This window comes from Chelonoidis abingdonii, chromosome 17, assembly GCF_003597395.2.
Source record: "Chelonoidis abingdonii isolate Lonesome George chromosome 17, CheloAbing_2.0, whole genome shotgun sequence".
NCBI lineage: Eukaryota > Metazoa > Chordata > Testudines > Testudinidae > Chelonoidis > Chelonoidis abingdonii.
In genome coordinates this window covers 34510267-34526055 of record NC_133785.1, presented here as the reverse complement: position 1 = coordinate 34526055, position 15789 = coordinate 34510267, and positions in this window count along the sequence as shown.

Below are 15789 nucleotides of genomic sequence, written 5' to 3'. Positions count from 1 at the left end.
TACAAGAGGGGGCTCTGAGCTGGGATAGAGGGGATTCAGAGGGCGGGAGAGAGATCAGGGCTGTGGCAGGGAATTGGATTGTGGCAAGGCTGGGCGAGGGGGCAGGTACCAGCTGGCGCTTACTGCAAGCAGCTCCCTGAAGCATGTCCCCCTGTCCGTCTCCAAGGCGCAACCAGGAAGCTCTGCAAGCCTCCCCGTCCGCAGGCACCACCACTGCAACTCCCATTGGCTGGGAACTGCAGCCAATGGGAGCTGCAGGGGCAGCACCTGTGGACAGGGTGGTGCGCAGAGCCTCCTGGCCATGCATCAGCATACTACGTAGGAGCTGGAGGTGGGTCAAGCTGGAGGGGGAGTCATGACGGCTGCTTCTTGGAAGCCGCATGGAGCTGGGCAAGCCCACCCCCTCCAGAGGGAGCTGAGGACTGGATTAAATGGTCTGACAGGCCAGATGTAGCCTATGCTGCTGTAAGGTCTCCCGTGTAGCCACTCTTTGCTGGCAGGAGAGAGCTCTCCTGATGGCAAAATAAAACCACCCCACTGAGGGGCAGTAGTTATGTTGGCGGAAGAGCATCCCCCACTGACAAAGAGCTGTCCACACTGGTGCATTTTGTCAGTAAAATGCACCCCTGACCAACCAAAGTGCAGTGTAGACATAGCCTCAGTGTTTGCAGGAGTGGGGCTTGATGCGACACTCACACCAATGTAAATCTGGAATAATGCCACTGAATTTAAATTACACAAGTGAAAACCAAAGCGAGTGAGTGGAGAATCAGCCCCTTAAAGCACCTCTTGGGACACTGCCGCCTACAATGCATCCGGCAAAGTGGGTATTCACCCACGAAAGCTCATACTCCAATATCTCTGTTAGTCTATAAGGTGCCACAAATAATCTGATTTGGTTTTGGTTTGATTTACACACTGCAGGCAGTGGTGCAAGTGGAATCCATTTCTTACTGGTACAGAGTGGGGATGGGACAACAGCAACTAATGGGGGGCACATGACCTCCTCACATGACTCCTCCCCGCCCCTGGCCCGGGGCCCCCACACTCCTGCCGTCCTCTCCCTATATGGTCTAGATAATACTTAGTCCTGCCACGAGTGCAGGGGACAGGACTAGATGATCTCCCAAGGTCCCTTCCAGTTCTATGATCCACCCCCCTTACCTGGGGAGGGAGGCCTCTGTCCTCTTCCTGCTGCGCTGGAGACTTTGGAACTGCAGTGGCGAAAGCAGGAGAATTTGGGGCCACTGAGCTGCCCCACAACGTAGCTCCCCCGGTGCAGCTCTACCATCCCAGCCCTTCCACGCAGGGTCTCCTCCGTCTGTACTGCAGCCGCGCTGGAGGACAGGGCCGGGGGCAGTACAGCCACGCCGGAGGAGCTGCTGGCGTGGGGTCGCCCGGCAGCCCTACGTTCTGCTCCCCCTGTGTGTTTCTGGTCCCTGGCCTATGTTTCCCATTCCTGAAGCAAAGCTGTGTATGCTTGAAAGCTTGTCTCTCTCACCAACAGAAGCTGATCCAATAAAAGATATTGCCTCATCCACCTGGTCTCTCTAATCTGGGATCAACACAGCTACAGCAACACTGCATACATCCATTTACTGCCCTTTTCCTCCCAGTGCACAGAGGCAAGAGTTGACTATAGGGTGTGACTATATTCATTAGAATAACGGGTTTGATCATGACAATATTAATACTTAAACTATCACCAGTGCATCTATCACTGGAGAAATATGATATGCCAGACAGAACTGCTAGACTAAGTTGCTTCCCCCCAGACTTTAGATAAGAACCGTACTGTCTGGTGTACTTTCCCCTTGCAAAACAAAGAGAACCAATAAAGTCTTTAACAGGAGTAGAGGCTTACTACTGCTATCTCAAAAATGAAAAGACATTTTTCCTGTGCTCACAACGCTTCACAAGACTTTTTTCAATAAGGAGCAGAAGAGAATTCCAAAGCCTCGGAAAAGGAGAGTGAAAGAAAGAAACACACTTCATTTCTATAGGACTTGGTTCACAAATAGGCTTGGCAAAATTTGATTTTTATGTTTTTTTTTATAATTTTGATAAATCAAATCAGTTTATTTTTAAGTATATTTTCCATTTTTATCAATTTCAGTTTTCACAGTTGCTGAAAATTATGGGGGAGTCAGACAATGAGGAGGTCAGACAATTATTTAATGACTGTAGACTCTGCGATTCAAAAAGTTAAAGCTTTAGAAAGTATAGCTTTATTGTCAACATCCCATGGCAAAACATACACAGTAATATCAAACTCTAATAAGTTCTCAAGCAGCCACAGGTGCCACCTTCTAATTTTCCCAGAGGGTGCTCAAACCCTGCTCAACCTCTGGCCCTGCCCGCACTCCATCCCTTCCCCCAAGGCTCCACCCCACCTCTTCCCACCCCCTTCCCTGAGTGCACCCCATCCCAGCTCATCTCCCTTCCTCCCATCGCCTCCTGCACACTGCAGAACAGCTGTTCCACAGCATGCAGGAGGCGTGGGAGAAAGGGGGAAGAGTTGATCAGAAGGGACTGGTAATGGATGGGAATGGGGGCGGGGGGAGTTGGCTGATGGTGGGTGCTAAGCACCCGCTAATTTTTCTCCATGGGTGCTCCAGGGCTGGAGCACTCATGGAGTCAATGCCTGCGCAAGCAGCATTTTTCTTACTTTGCCTAGCTGTAAATTTGGATGATTAGTGATGGAAATATGTTATCTGTTTGTGTGCGTACATTGACATTGATGTTTAGTGACATTTACTGATACAAATCTAACCTTCCAAGCCTCATCACAAAGAAAATAAAATTCACTCTTTGAAGGTAACTTTGCAGAGATCCTTTTCCTTGAACTTTTGGAAGACACCCAGGCTTACAGGAGTTAAAGTAGAAATGTCTCTGTTTTACCAGAACAAAAAAGCAGGAATTTACAAAACAAATTCTGCAACCCTTATTCATGCATGTGGCTTTTCAACGGGACTGTATGCAGAACTATGGGTCTGATCTGGAGCCCACTGAAGTCTATGGAAGGATTACTATGGACTTCAATGGACTTTGGATTCAAGCTGTGTCTGTCAATAGGAGTGGCCTGAGAGAGCCTTCAGTTTGCTATAGTTTGCCTGTTCCCTCCAATCAGAGGACTTTCACAGGCATGCAGGAATCCACAGTCATCTCTTTGGGTACCATGGGGAAAGCACTCAGAATTGTTATGGGAAGGCACTTTGTAACAGCAGGTTTAAATAATTCCTTTATGAGAAAAATGTTCAAGGATGTGATAGCTTTATGGTTTGAGCTTACCCAGAACTCTACACTCTTTAGAGACCTGCATGCCTCCGCATTCTGCATGACCCTAACCTTTGCATTAATAGCAAGAGGCCAAATCCTGCAGCCTTTATTCAGGCAAAAGGGGTATTACTGCACTGGTGTTCTGCCAATGAAACCCAAACATGAAAAGTCAGAAAAGCTGCTCAAAGGAACAATAATAGAAATAGCATCAAAATAACTCAGCTGGGAGATACCACCAGATTCCAAAGACTCTGGACTCCCACCCAGCCTGTGTAGTTTCTTGGTTTGCTGCTGGAACTGATTAAACAGGAACAGGTAGAAATAGCAAGACAAATGCCAATTAGTGCTGCCAGTTATAGGCTTTCACATCACCATATTCACTACTTTCCTGAACTGTGCACGTGTCTGGCCTAACCCTAGTTAAAGGTATAGCAGGGGTAGAACTATTGCCACAACAGATTGCAATGCTCTGGTGTCTGTGCATTTTTCTAGGGGGTACAATTCCTTTCTCATGAGTATACCCACTTTCCATTAACCTTAATAGTTAACGCAGGCATAAATCAAAGGGAGAAATATGCTCCTAATGAAGCATATTAAAAAAACAAAAACAAACCCAACCAGTTACAAAGGTTTTAAATCTGGCTTATGAGCAGTAGCACTTTTTCTGGGTTGGCTCAGTCCTACAAACCTTGCAAAGGCAATTTCAATGGGAGTTTTGCCCAAGTGAGGAGCACAGCACTAAGCCCTTTGAAGGTGCAGGAGCCTGAGAAATTGTCTAAAAACATCTGCTTCTATTTTTCTCTGATGTTTTTCACTGCGCTGGACAAAACCAACCAATTTCTCGTTAGAGAGGGGAGGAAGGATGATCTTGTGATGACTGCCATTCAGGAGAACTGGGATGAACGCTTAGCTCTGCCATGGCCTTCCCCAAGCACCTTGGGCAGGTCAGTAAAGGTCACATTTTCAAGAGTCTCATCTGATTTGGGGTGGTTTGCGTTTGGGCGCTGACCTGCAGATGCTTGGGCCGGATTTTCAGAAGTGCCTAGCACCTATAGCTCCCGCTGACGTCAGGTGTGGCATGGAGGGCTTGTTGCTTCTGAAATCCAAGCCCAATGAATGCCAAGCTGGGTTCTCAAAAATAGAAGCCACTCAACTTTACTAAATACCTTGAAAAATGTTGAAATCTCTGGGTGCCTCATTAATAAAATGGGGACAATAATACTTCCCTATTTTGCAGGAGTATTGCAAGGAGCAACCCATAAATACCTGAGAGGTCGTCCGATGTCGTGGTGATGAGGCCTGTATAATTACTAGACATCTGTAGCCTGATCTATAGATTATGTATTAACTATGTTGATTACTTAAGAATCCCCAGTTATCACTTTGAGGGTAAACAGGTTCTTGTCCCAAGATCAGACCCAGTATTATTCAAATTATTGTGTAGTTGGGAACCCCAATGTGCACAGCTGCAATAATCACACTCCTTTGATACTTGTATAAAGGTTCTAAACTCCAATGACTAGTCAATAATACCCAATGAGGATGCCCTCAGAGTGGAATGAGGGATGCTTACCCAGTTACAATTTCCATGGAGACCTAATAGTGGGAGACAGGGAGTCACCCACGAGGCATGCCAAGTTAGTCTGAAGGTGAGAATCACTAGCACTCCTTTGTGTGTGTGTGTGTGTAAGTCTACTCATGCTGAGTTTTGGTCGACCACAACTGGGTTTGAAGAAATCTTAACTAACTTTACTCACTTTCAACTTCTACTCTGAATGAGCTTAATTAAATTCTACTAACTAGCCTAATACCTAATTTCTAACACTGTACAAAAAGCACGAATCACTATACATATGTACAGGTGTCCCTCTGCAAGTAATTAACCCCTTAGCCAGTTTCAACAATTACTTAAACAAGTCCCAAGAAAAAGCTGGAGCGAAGGGCATCTGCTTCCTCTTTCTTCCCTCACTGACTAATAACAGGCTTCTAGGTTCATTGCATTACTGCTGAATATAATGCAAAGGAGTGAGCATAATAAAGGCAAGCTAGCCCTATGCTCTACACAAGTCATTTTAAAAGTGTCTGGCACTTTGCATGCTAACTCTTAGCTCTGAACACATTTCTACAGAAACATGGGCCCAAGCCACACCTTTGGGATGCAGATCTGAACATCCTGCAAAGTTCAGTGTTTGAATACCTGGTTTGGGTCAGTTCCAATTGTAGGTTAAACTAAGGCTATATTAATGGAAACACTAGAATCACGCTAATAAAATAAATGACTGTTGTGGGGAAGAAGACTGAATTATATCTGATTTCTTTATTTGTAAGCATACTTCACACATGATTCCTGGTGCCATTAATAAAGAAGTGGACAGGCCAGACAGCCAAAGGTTGCCATGGTGACCAATTTAAGCTTATGTCATTGAAAGGAGCTGTAGAGAATGAAAATGCGTGAGTGTGTCTATCTGACATTTAAAAGCCCTTCCAACCCTAATAATCTATGATTCTGTGATAAGCCCCCTTTTCAGCACAAAAGCAGAAGCTCAAAGTAATATTACAAATTGCAAGCATTACTTAATGTTTCCTTCACAGCAAGGCTGAGCAATTTTTTATCATCTACTGCATGATGAAGAGATTATTTCAGGATTCTTTTTTAAAAAAAGCCAATCAAGTAGGTACCCTGCTGCTCCACCCAAGAGGTAAGTTGTTTAATACGAGCATCACATTGTCGTCAAATAAAAATAAAGGTACTAAAACGGTAGGCCTACTGCTATGGGAGTTTCTCAGCAGATGCTGCTGCTAACGTCTAGTGTCACATCTGTTTATGTGCCTTCTGTAGCCAAAGATTTTAGTTTATTTATTGTGTTATGATTAATTAATGTTCTATTACATATATTTATTGTACGTTAATTAGAGTTAATTTGCAGTATTATAAAAGTATAAGATTGATCAGCATTTAGCATCGGTGCCAACTCCGTGGGTGCTCTGGGACTGGAGCACCCATGGGAAAAAATTGGTGGGTGCTCTGCACCCACCAGCAGCTCCCCTCCCCACCCCCTCCACCCAGGGTTGGCTTTAGACCGATTCCCCCAATTCCCCTGAATTGGGCCCCATGCCTAAGAGGGCCCCACACCCTAAAGAAGAGCGCCTAACTTAGGTGCCTTTTTAATTTTTTACTCAGCCGGTGGCGGTCCGGGTCTTTGGTGGCATTTCGGCAGCGGGTCCTTCACTCGCTCCGGGTCTTCAGCAGCACTGAAGGACCCGCGCCAAAATGCCACCAAAGACCTGGAGCAAGCGAAGGACCTGCCGCTGAAATGCTGCCGAAGACCCAGACCACTGCCGGGTAGTCAAATCGGGCCCCGCAATTCCTAAAGCCTGCCCTGCCCCTGCCCCACCTTGCCTCCTCCCCTAAGTGCGCCACATGCCCGCTTTTTCCCCGCTAGCTCTCAATGCTTGTGCTGCAAAACAGCTGTTTTGCATGGCAAGCGCTGGGAGGGAGGGGGAAGGAGGGAGAACATGGCGGGGCCGGGATTTGGGGAAGGGGCCCAATAGGGGCAGGGAGGGGGTGGAGTTGGGGTGGGGACTTTGGGGAAGGGGTTGGAATGGGGGCAGGGCAGGGGAAAGGGTGGAGTCAGGGCGGGGGCAGGGGCGGGGGGGCACGAGCACCCACCAGTGCCAGGGAATGTTGATGCCTATGGTATTTAGAGGAACCAAGTATTAGACATGAGTAAGATGAGCTGAAATGTAAGAACCTGTAGATTGAGGCCTGCAAGACTTTAGCTTAGTTATTTTAGGCCTTCAATACAAGAAATGATGACATAAATGACCGGAAAATAACTCAATGCCCTAAGTTTATGGGAAAAGAGGTACCAAGTGGTAAGATTGCAAGAATTACCCAGAAGATTAATATTAGATCATAAAAAATACTGTAAACGTGGATCTGGCTCCGACATGTATCTGACCCACAGATTACATGTTGTGCATCAATGCTAATGAGAATACAGGGAACTTACACAGCCTATAGAAAATTGGGGTCTACCTTAAGTTTTCAGGGGACACAGACCAATAAGAGAGGGGTAAAAATGCTGTGCTAGTAACCCATAGACACTGGTGTTGAACATGTTGTGTATCCAGGAAGGAGCAGGTTGTGATGGGGACAAAATGGTTTCCTGGATTTTGGGCACTCATTTGCATGTTCCCAAGATGTGCAGCTCTGCTTTGGAGCCCTCATAAATCAGCCTGCCTTTTGCACTTGCCTGGGAAATGCTCTCAACCCCCAAATGCTTCTCTCTACTGAGCGCTAACTCTGAATGACTCATGTTATTTATTCACAGCAAAAAAAATCCAAAACATAAAGGTAAGATTTTTTTACCAATCATCTGCCAAAGTCCACAGCAGCTCTTGTCTAGGGAATTCTAACTGCACACTGAGGCATGGCTCTATCTTGGTGCTACTCCCCCTGCAACATCTACCTCTAACTGCATCCTTCAATCCATGCAACAGGAGCCTGTCTTAACTTTGATAGCTTCTGTTTCTTCTCAGACATTAAACTCAGAGGAGATACACGACATGGCATTGTCTTTACATGTAGCAGATGTAGATTCTGCTTCTCATTCTTTCCAGAGATTTATTTTCTTGTTGCTCCTAATCCTGCTTTGTAAGACAGAATTTACCTCCTGAAAAACACATGGGAGGCTAAAATCGAGGGTAGAGAGATCCAGAAAACCTGCAGGTGCAGCTCCCTGTTGAAATTGCTATGAAACAGAGGGTTTACATTGAGATTTTCTTCCCGTACCTATGGCCCCTTGAAGGCTCTATTCCCTGAACTGATCCACCAGCCAGTATTTCCAAACAACGCAACACAATGCACTGCAAACTGTGTTAAACCTATCTGAAAAAAACAAAATAAGAGGAGCATCATTGCAAACTATTGCATTCAGCTTGATGCTGAAAAGCCAGTTGTTCCTCACCCACCCAATTTGCTTCCTTCCAACACTTCCACCCTCAGCACTGAGCAGGGTCACTGAAAAAATAAAAATCAGACTTGAATACATGTATATGGCTCTGATTTGGTATTCCAAATGGGTGCAACTTACAGAGCGTGGTGGAAATTCAGGAGAGGTGTAGTAGGCAGAAAGACAGGAAGGTATAAGATAAAGATTCTCTCATTCCTCATACATATGCCCTGGGTAGGAGAACAGCAAACTCTATCTGGAAGAAACGATGCATCCGTCGCAGGGTCATTTAGAATGCAGCATGAGCTTCATCTAGTGGCAAAACAGAGTAGTGTTTGGAGGAGATTTCCCCTCTAAGGAAGCACTTCCACTTGTATTTTCCAGCAGCAGGAAGGCCACAGCATTTAGAGTTGAAATCTTGAAGCTAGTTCTCACCCCCAAGCTATGTAACTGTTCTCTTTACAATCCCCTGTAGAATGAGAAAACAAGACTCTTCCATGGACATCACAACAGAACCATTCTGGGCCTTTCATTAATCACGTGCATCATTGAACATGTTGTTTTTACATAATACATGGGCATGTTATCGATTGATTTTTCAGTAGCCCTGGGTCAGTGAGGATCAGAATCCCATTGTGCTGTGCAAAACACAAGTGAGAGGCAGCCTGCTATAGGGCCCTGTCCCAGAGTCAACCCCACATGCACAGAAGCAACTCACCAGCTCGTGCCCTTGTGATGGGGTGTACAATCCCTGCCCCATGCAAGATGGGGTTAAGGAGCAACTGTGGGTGCAGGCAGTCTGGCCCCATCACATCTGCATAACATGCCAGTCTTGGAAGAGGAGCCTTGAAAGGGAGAAGGGGGCCCATCTGTGGGATGTGAACAGACCTCTCCCCACTAGGAAGGGGGCACCAGTAGGAGGATGCTGGCTTGCTGAACACCCCGAACCTGGGGGCTAATTGGGGGAAAAGGAGTCAGCTGAAGACGCAGCAAACTAAGTTACAAGTCCAGCTGCATGGAAGGGGGCTGGGATTCTCCGGTCTTGGGGAGAAGAGACTGAGAGACTGTCTGAACCAGAACCCCAGCTCCAGGAGGAATACTGGGGGCACCAGAAGGAGTATTTGAAACAGCCCAGCTACAGCTGGAGAGGCTGGGAGAAGCTTGGCAGAAGCTGCTCAGTAGCCAGCTGGGAAGAAGCTGTGAGAAGCCACAAATCCTTTGTGGGAATATCAGCATTCACAGGCATGGGGGAGATGCTGACAAGCAAGGAAGTGTAGAAGCCCAGGGGAGTGGCGGGGAATTGAAGGAACAATCCTTAGCTGCCTAAAACGGGGTCCTTGGACTGGAACCCAGGGGAGAGCGTGAGCCTGGGTTCCCCTATTTCTCCCTCAGTCCAAAAGGAAAAGGGACAGACTCGTTCTTGAAAGACAAGAACAATGAGCCCCAAATCCAGGCCGAGGGACTAGACTTTGGGTTTTTCCTGGCTTTTGACTGGACCCTGAATTACCTTGAAAGGTGAGAGACTCAAGAGTGACCTAGTCACAAGGCAAAGGGGGCCATTAACAGCCCTGGCAGGCCAGCGAGCAGAACTGTTGTTGATAAAAACCCAACAACATCACACCTATCTGAGTCACTTTGTCACAGCCCCCTGTGGTTAGGTGCGGCATTGCTGGGCCTTCCCTTTGGTTGCTTTCCTCTGTTGGTCACTTCTGTCGTCCACGACGCAGCCTCTGGCCAGGTCACCTAAAAGTTCAGTTCCGTACTGACATATCCTAGTCCAGCTGTAACTGGTCAGGCCTCTTCGAAGTGCCTTTGGGCTGGCAACAAAGCCTTTCTAAATCACCACAGAACTTGACAAAACCCCACTCTCCTTTCTAGATTAGCTGGTCCCAGGGCTTCTTCCTGGGGCCCCAGGACCTCAGGGAGCCCAGAAACTCAGAACCAAAGGCTCCGACTTTGAGTTCTTGGGGGGGTGCTTGACCCCACTCCACTTCAGGCCCCACCCCCACTCCACCCTTTCCCCCAAACTCTGCCCCCGCCCCGCATCTTCCTGTTCCCACTCCTCCCCACTCCTCAGCATCTCCTGCATGCCCCTGAACAGCTGATCACCGGTGGGCGGGAGGTGCTGGGAGGAGCCGGGAGGAGCCCACTGGTGGGTGCTGAGGGCCCACCCTTTTTTCCCTGTGGGTGCTCCAACCCTGGAGCACCCATGGAGTCTGTGCCTATGCTCAGAACTACAAACTGAAGCCTTGTGAAGCATCTTTCCCCCCTCTTTAGGCTCATCATCCCTCTTGTGCTCCTGATTCCTGGTGGAACACCAGTCCCATGAGTGTCTCCCTGGAGCCAGGCCCCTTGTTCCAGGCCCCGCCCCCCGCAGCAGTGCTGTGGCTCAGCTCTCCAGCCACAACCCAGCTCCGTTGCTCTCCTCCACACTCGGGCTTCCTCTCTTTTTTAACTTCTACACTCAGTGCAGGCGTGGCCCCTGCCCAAAAGGTCTTACAATCCAAACAGAACACAAGGCAGTGAGTGGGGAGAGAGGAAGCCAAGAATGCAGTTGCATCTATTAGTTATGTGTACACTTTGGATTAAGTGGACACGAGATTATATGAGGGACTTGCCTGCAAGAGCAGGGGACTGGACTTAATGTTCCAGAAGTCTCCCTTCCAGACTTCTATCCAGTGTACCTAAGAGGTATTAATGGATCATTATCGCATCTCTGGCCTAGCCATGATCATCAGGCCGTTTATCCTAGAGATGGCAGCAGTGGTGGAATTTAAGAAGGGACATGAAGGAGGACAGGGCAGCGGCTTTGTGAATTGATTTCGGGGAAAGAGGCTCCTTGTACCTAGGGGACAGCCTGGAAGAAGGGGCTTGTAGAAGAATCACAGCTGCAGTGGATAATGGAGGGTGAAAGCCTAGAGAAGTGCGGAGGACCTAAGCTGGAAAGGGTCTGGGAGGTAAGGACCAGGGTTTCTTTTAGATACAATGGAGGTGGGGGAACAAGGAAAGAGACTGGATGAGGTGGTATCGTGATCGAGCGATGAGCCAGGACGATGACTTTAGCAGCAGTGAGATGAACAGAGGAGAGTGAGGCAAGGGGGTATTAGGAAGGCCAGTTGTTGGGGAGGTTGCAGTGACTCACTGGCAAGATGAGAACAGCCTGCTCGAGCAGTTAATGTTCTCAACAGAAAGAAAAGCCATGAAGAGTTTACAATGGGAAAAGCAGCATGACTGAGACACATAGGTGTGTAAGCTTCCCTTGTCTGTCTGTCACCCTGTAATGGGGCAGGACTCACCACCACAGTGCCTCCTGCTGGCTGTCCTGGGAATTAACTCTTGTTTCACCAGAGTGCCCTTGTCTAGTGGTGTCTCCCCATTGTCACTCTCACCTCCACTTCTAGGACCCATGTTGCTCCCCAGACCGAGACAGTGTCTTCTGGACACAGCCCTTCGGCTGCATCCCACCTGGCTCTCTTTCTCAGGGGGACCAGACAGTCCTTAGTGTCAAACTGCAGTCCATGCACTGGCCACTCCCCTTAGTGGCAAGTTGGAGAACAAAGGAGAGGGGGAGACCCAGGCCTGCCCACTACTCCGGGTCCCAGCCCAGACCCTATCACCAGCAGCCACATACTGCCCCTCATCCTACTCCTCCATTTGCTTCCCTGGGCCACTTCCCTGCAGCCCTAGTACCTCTCCTCTGCCCTTGTATCAGGGCCTCAGTCTGTCCTGGGAGGACAAGGGAAGAGGACTGGCTTCCCCGTAGAAGAATTGAGAGAGAGACAGCACCACAGACAGAGCGGTGCTGGGCAGAAGAGCAAGAAGGAACCCCAGTTTGATGGCTGCCAGGCTATCTCTGATCTGCTCAGCAGCCCTTCTTACATGGGCCAGCCCAGTCCTGATTAGCTGCTCCTTCTCACTATTGGCTGGCTCAAAAATTGGCTGGGCTCTGTGCCACCTCCCCCTGGCTGCTTTTAACTTTTCTTCTGCCTGTGTGGGGCAGCCACCTCACCACACACCTCTTAATGGAAGTGGGACTGTAACAGGGCATAGCTCCTGCCTCTGCTCCAAAAAACACTTAGGCCTGGTCCATACTACGACGTTAAATCGATTTTAACAGCGTTAAATCGATTTAACGCTGTACCCGTCCACACTACAGTGCTCTTTAAATCGATTTAAAGGGCTCTTTAAATCGATTTTTGTACTCCTCCCCAACGAGAGGAGTAACGCTAAAATCGATATTATTATATTGAAATAGTGTTAGTGTGGACAGAAATTGACATTATTGGCCTCCGGGAGGTATCCCACAGTGCACCACTGACCGTTCTGGACAGCAATCAGAACTCAGAGGCACTGGCCAGGTAAACAGGAAAAGCCCCGCGAACTTTTGAATTCAATTTCCTGTTTGGCCAGCGTGGAGCTCTGATCAGCACAGGTGACCACGCAGAGCTCATCAGCACAGGTAACAATGCAGTCTCCTGCCTGAGAACAAAAAAGAGCGTCCAGCATGGACCGCATGAGAGGTTACTGATCTGATCGCTATATGGGGAGAGGAGTTCAGTGCTAAAGGAATGCCATTCTAAAAGACTGAATGAAAAATATTTTGAAAAAATTTCAAAGGCTATGTTTGGGAAAAGGCACAGCAGGGCTCTGTGCAGTGCAAGTTGAAAGTAAGGAGCTCAGACAGCATACACAGAAAACCCAAGCAGCAAACGGAAGATCAGGGTCGGTCCAAAAACATTGGCCGCTCTACGCTGAGCTACATGCAATTTTGGGGCCGTGTGCCACACACCCCCCTTGCCAGGATTCCGAGAGGTGGGGGCATAATCTCTAACATGGCGAGAGGATTCAGCAGAGGGGGAAGATGATAGGAGAGAGGAGGACGGAAGAATGAGAGGACGACGTTCTGCAGTGGCAACACAGCATCCATTGTCCAAAACAGCCAGGATGCTTTTTGTGACCCAGCCGAATTACCCCCCCAAGCCTCCCAAGCCACTAGCCAAACATGTGAAGCCATGGAAGTGACCTCTGTGAGTGTATTGTTAAATATCAAACATGGTTTAAAAGCAAGTGTTTTTTAATGATTGATTTCCATCAGGGTTGTGATGCATTTGCAGCCAGTAAAGTTATAAAGCTGGTAGCAAAACTGGGGGAGGGGAGGAATGAAGCGCGGAGCGGTTTGGCGAGCAGGAATTTCCCACTACACCAACGCGGTGGGGGGGGGGGGGGAAGGGGTGGGGTTTAGCACTGATAGCAGCCATGTGGTGGGGGGAGGAATATAGAATCTTACATATTAGAAGAGGAGGGTTTGGCGTCTGCTGCTGCTGGTTAATAGGAAAAATGGGGGCATCATAGCTGTGTTATGAAAGGCTGGAAATCAAAAGATAAAGCCTTCTATGGCCGCATGAAAGCTGAAGTATGATGCCCGGACCTGTGTCTGTGAAGATCTGCAACACCAGAGCCACAGGCACTCAATATTAAAAGATGCAAAATGCGATCTTGTAAGTGAAATCACGTTTGTGGCTGTGTAAGGTGAATATGTGTTGTTCACTGTGAAAGATTATAACCATTGTTCTGTAAAATGTATCTTTTACATACTTTCTCCTGTTTTCCTCCCCATGCAGCATGACACAGTTTTCGCAGCCTCCCACTCCATCGAAGGCTAGCTCAAGATAAGGCGGAAGGCAAGAAGAGGACGCGAGATGAAATGTTCTCTGAATCATGGAAGTCACCCGCAATGAAGAGCTCATCAGAATGAGTGAAGGACATGCTACCAAGTACGGAAAGATGCAGTGAACGGAGGAAAGGAGGGACGCTTAGAGATGAGAAGTGGCACCAGGAAGATCAGAGGTGTAGGCAGCGAAGATCAGCGGTGGCGGGATGCCAACGCTGGAGCTGCTGCGTGATCCACAAACTGCATATCTCCGACGTCTAGTGTATTTAGGAAGAGAGCGGGGTTACAGAGTGCCCAACTGCAGCCCATGTTTAACACCCTCAGTACTCTCAAATGTTCCATATCTTCCTCACCAGACGTGTTAGAAAGCGCATGGGGAAGGCTTTCCTGGCACCCGCCCACTCCACCTCCGGGAAACAGTCGCAACCAAAAGGCCGTCACATTACTGAAATGTGCTTAATAGCCTTCTCTCTCCTATCCTCCTCCAAAACCACACCTGGTATACCTTGATAATTCTCTGCCTCTTTTTATAATTACGTTTAACAAAGAATACATGCAAGGGGAGGGTGGTTGCTTACAGGGAATGCCTTTTAATAAGAAACAATGAGTTTAAATGATAGTGACTTATTTCCCTAAGCAAGCTGTATCAAAGGGGGAGGGTGGGTTGCTTACAGGGACAACATACAGAAAAAGAAAATAAAAAAAAAAAAATAAAAAGAAAAAGAAAAGGGGGGGGTGGTGCTTACAGGAAGGAGTTCAATGAAGGGTAGGGGTTCTTGAAGGGGAAGCGAAACACAGCAGTCACACCGTACCCTGCGCTCCGTGATGGAAACTCGTTTTCAAGGCTCTCTGATGTCGCACCACTTCCTGTGTGCTCTTCCTAATCGCCCTGGTGTCTGGCTGCTCGTAGTGAGCAGCCAGGCGATTGCCTCAGCCTCTCACCATGCGCCATAAAGCTCCCCCACTTCACAGAGATGTGGAGCACACAGCAAGCAGCAATAACAAAGGGGAAATTGGTTTGGCTGAGGTCTGAGCGCAGTAAGTAATGACGCCAGCGCCTTTTAAACAGCCAAATGCACATTCTACCACCTACCTGCACTGCTTAGTGCCTGTAGTCTGAACAGCTCCTGACACTGTCCAGGCTGCCTGTGTATGGCTTCATGAGCCATGGCATCAAGGGTAGGCTGGTCCCCCAGGAAACGACAGGCATTTGAACACCCCAACTGTTATTTTCTGGTCTGGGAAGTATTCCCTGCTGCAGCCGTTTAAACAGAGTAGTGCTCGGAAGACACGAGCGTCATGAACCCTTCCTGGCCATCCCACGTGGATGTTGGTGAAACGTCCTTGTGATCCACCAGTGCGTGCAGCACATTGAAAAGTACCGCCGCCTGCGATTACGTACTGGGTGCCTGGTGCTTGGGGCCAAGATAGGGATATGGGTTCCATCTATGGCCCCCCCACAGTTAGGGAATCCATTGCAGCAAAGCCATCCACTATACCTGCAGTTCCCAGAGTCACAACTTCGTAGCAGAGCAGCTAATGATGCTTTGGCACTTGCATCACAGGCAGCCCCCACAGTACATTTCCACTCCAAAGTGATTCCCGACTGACCGTAGCTGTCTGGAGTTGCAAGTTCCAGAGGGCTATGCCACTCGCTTTCCACTGTGAGGGCTGTTCTCACATCTTGGATTATGGGCATTGCAAGGGGAAAAGCAAGTCACAAAGTTCAAAGAAGTGCCCTTACGCATGCGAAAGTTTCGCAGCCACTGCGAATCGTCCCACAATGCAAAAACTATCGGTCCCACCTAGCGTGGCTTGTTTCCCGTGCCCAAAATGGGCGTCATGGTAGAAACCTGCCCATTACCAGCAGTACGTCCAAAACGC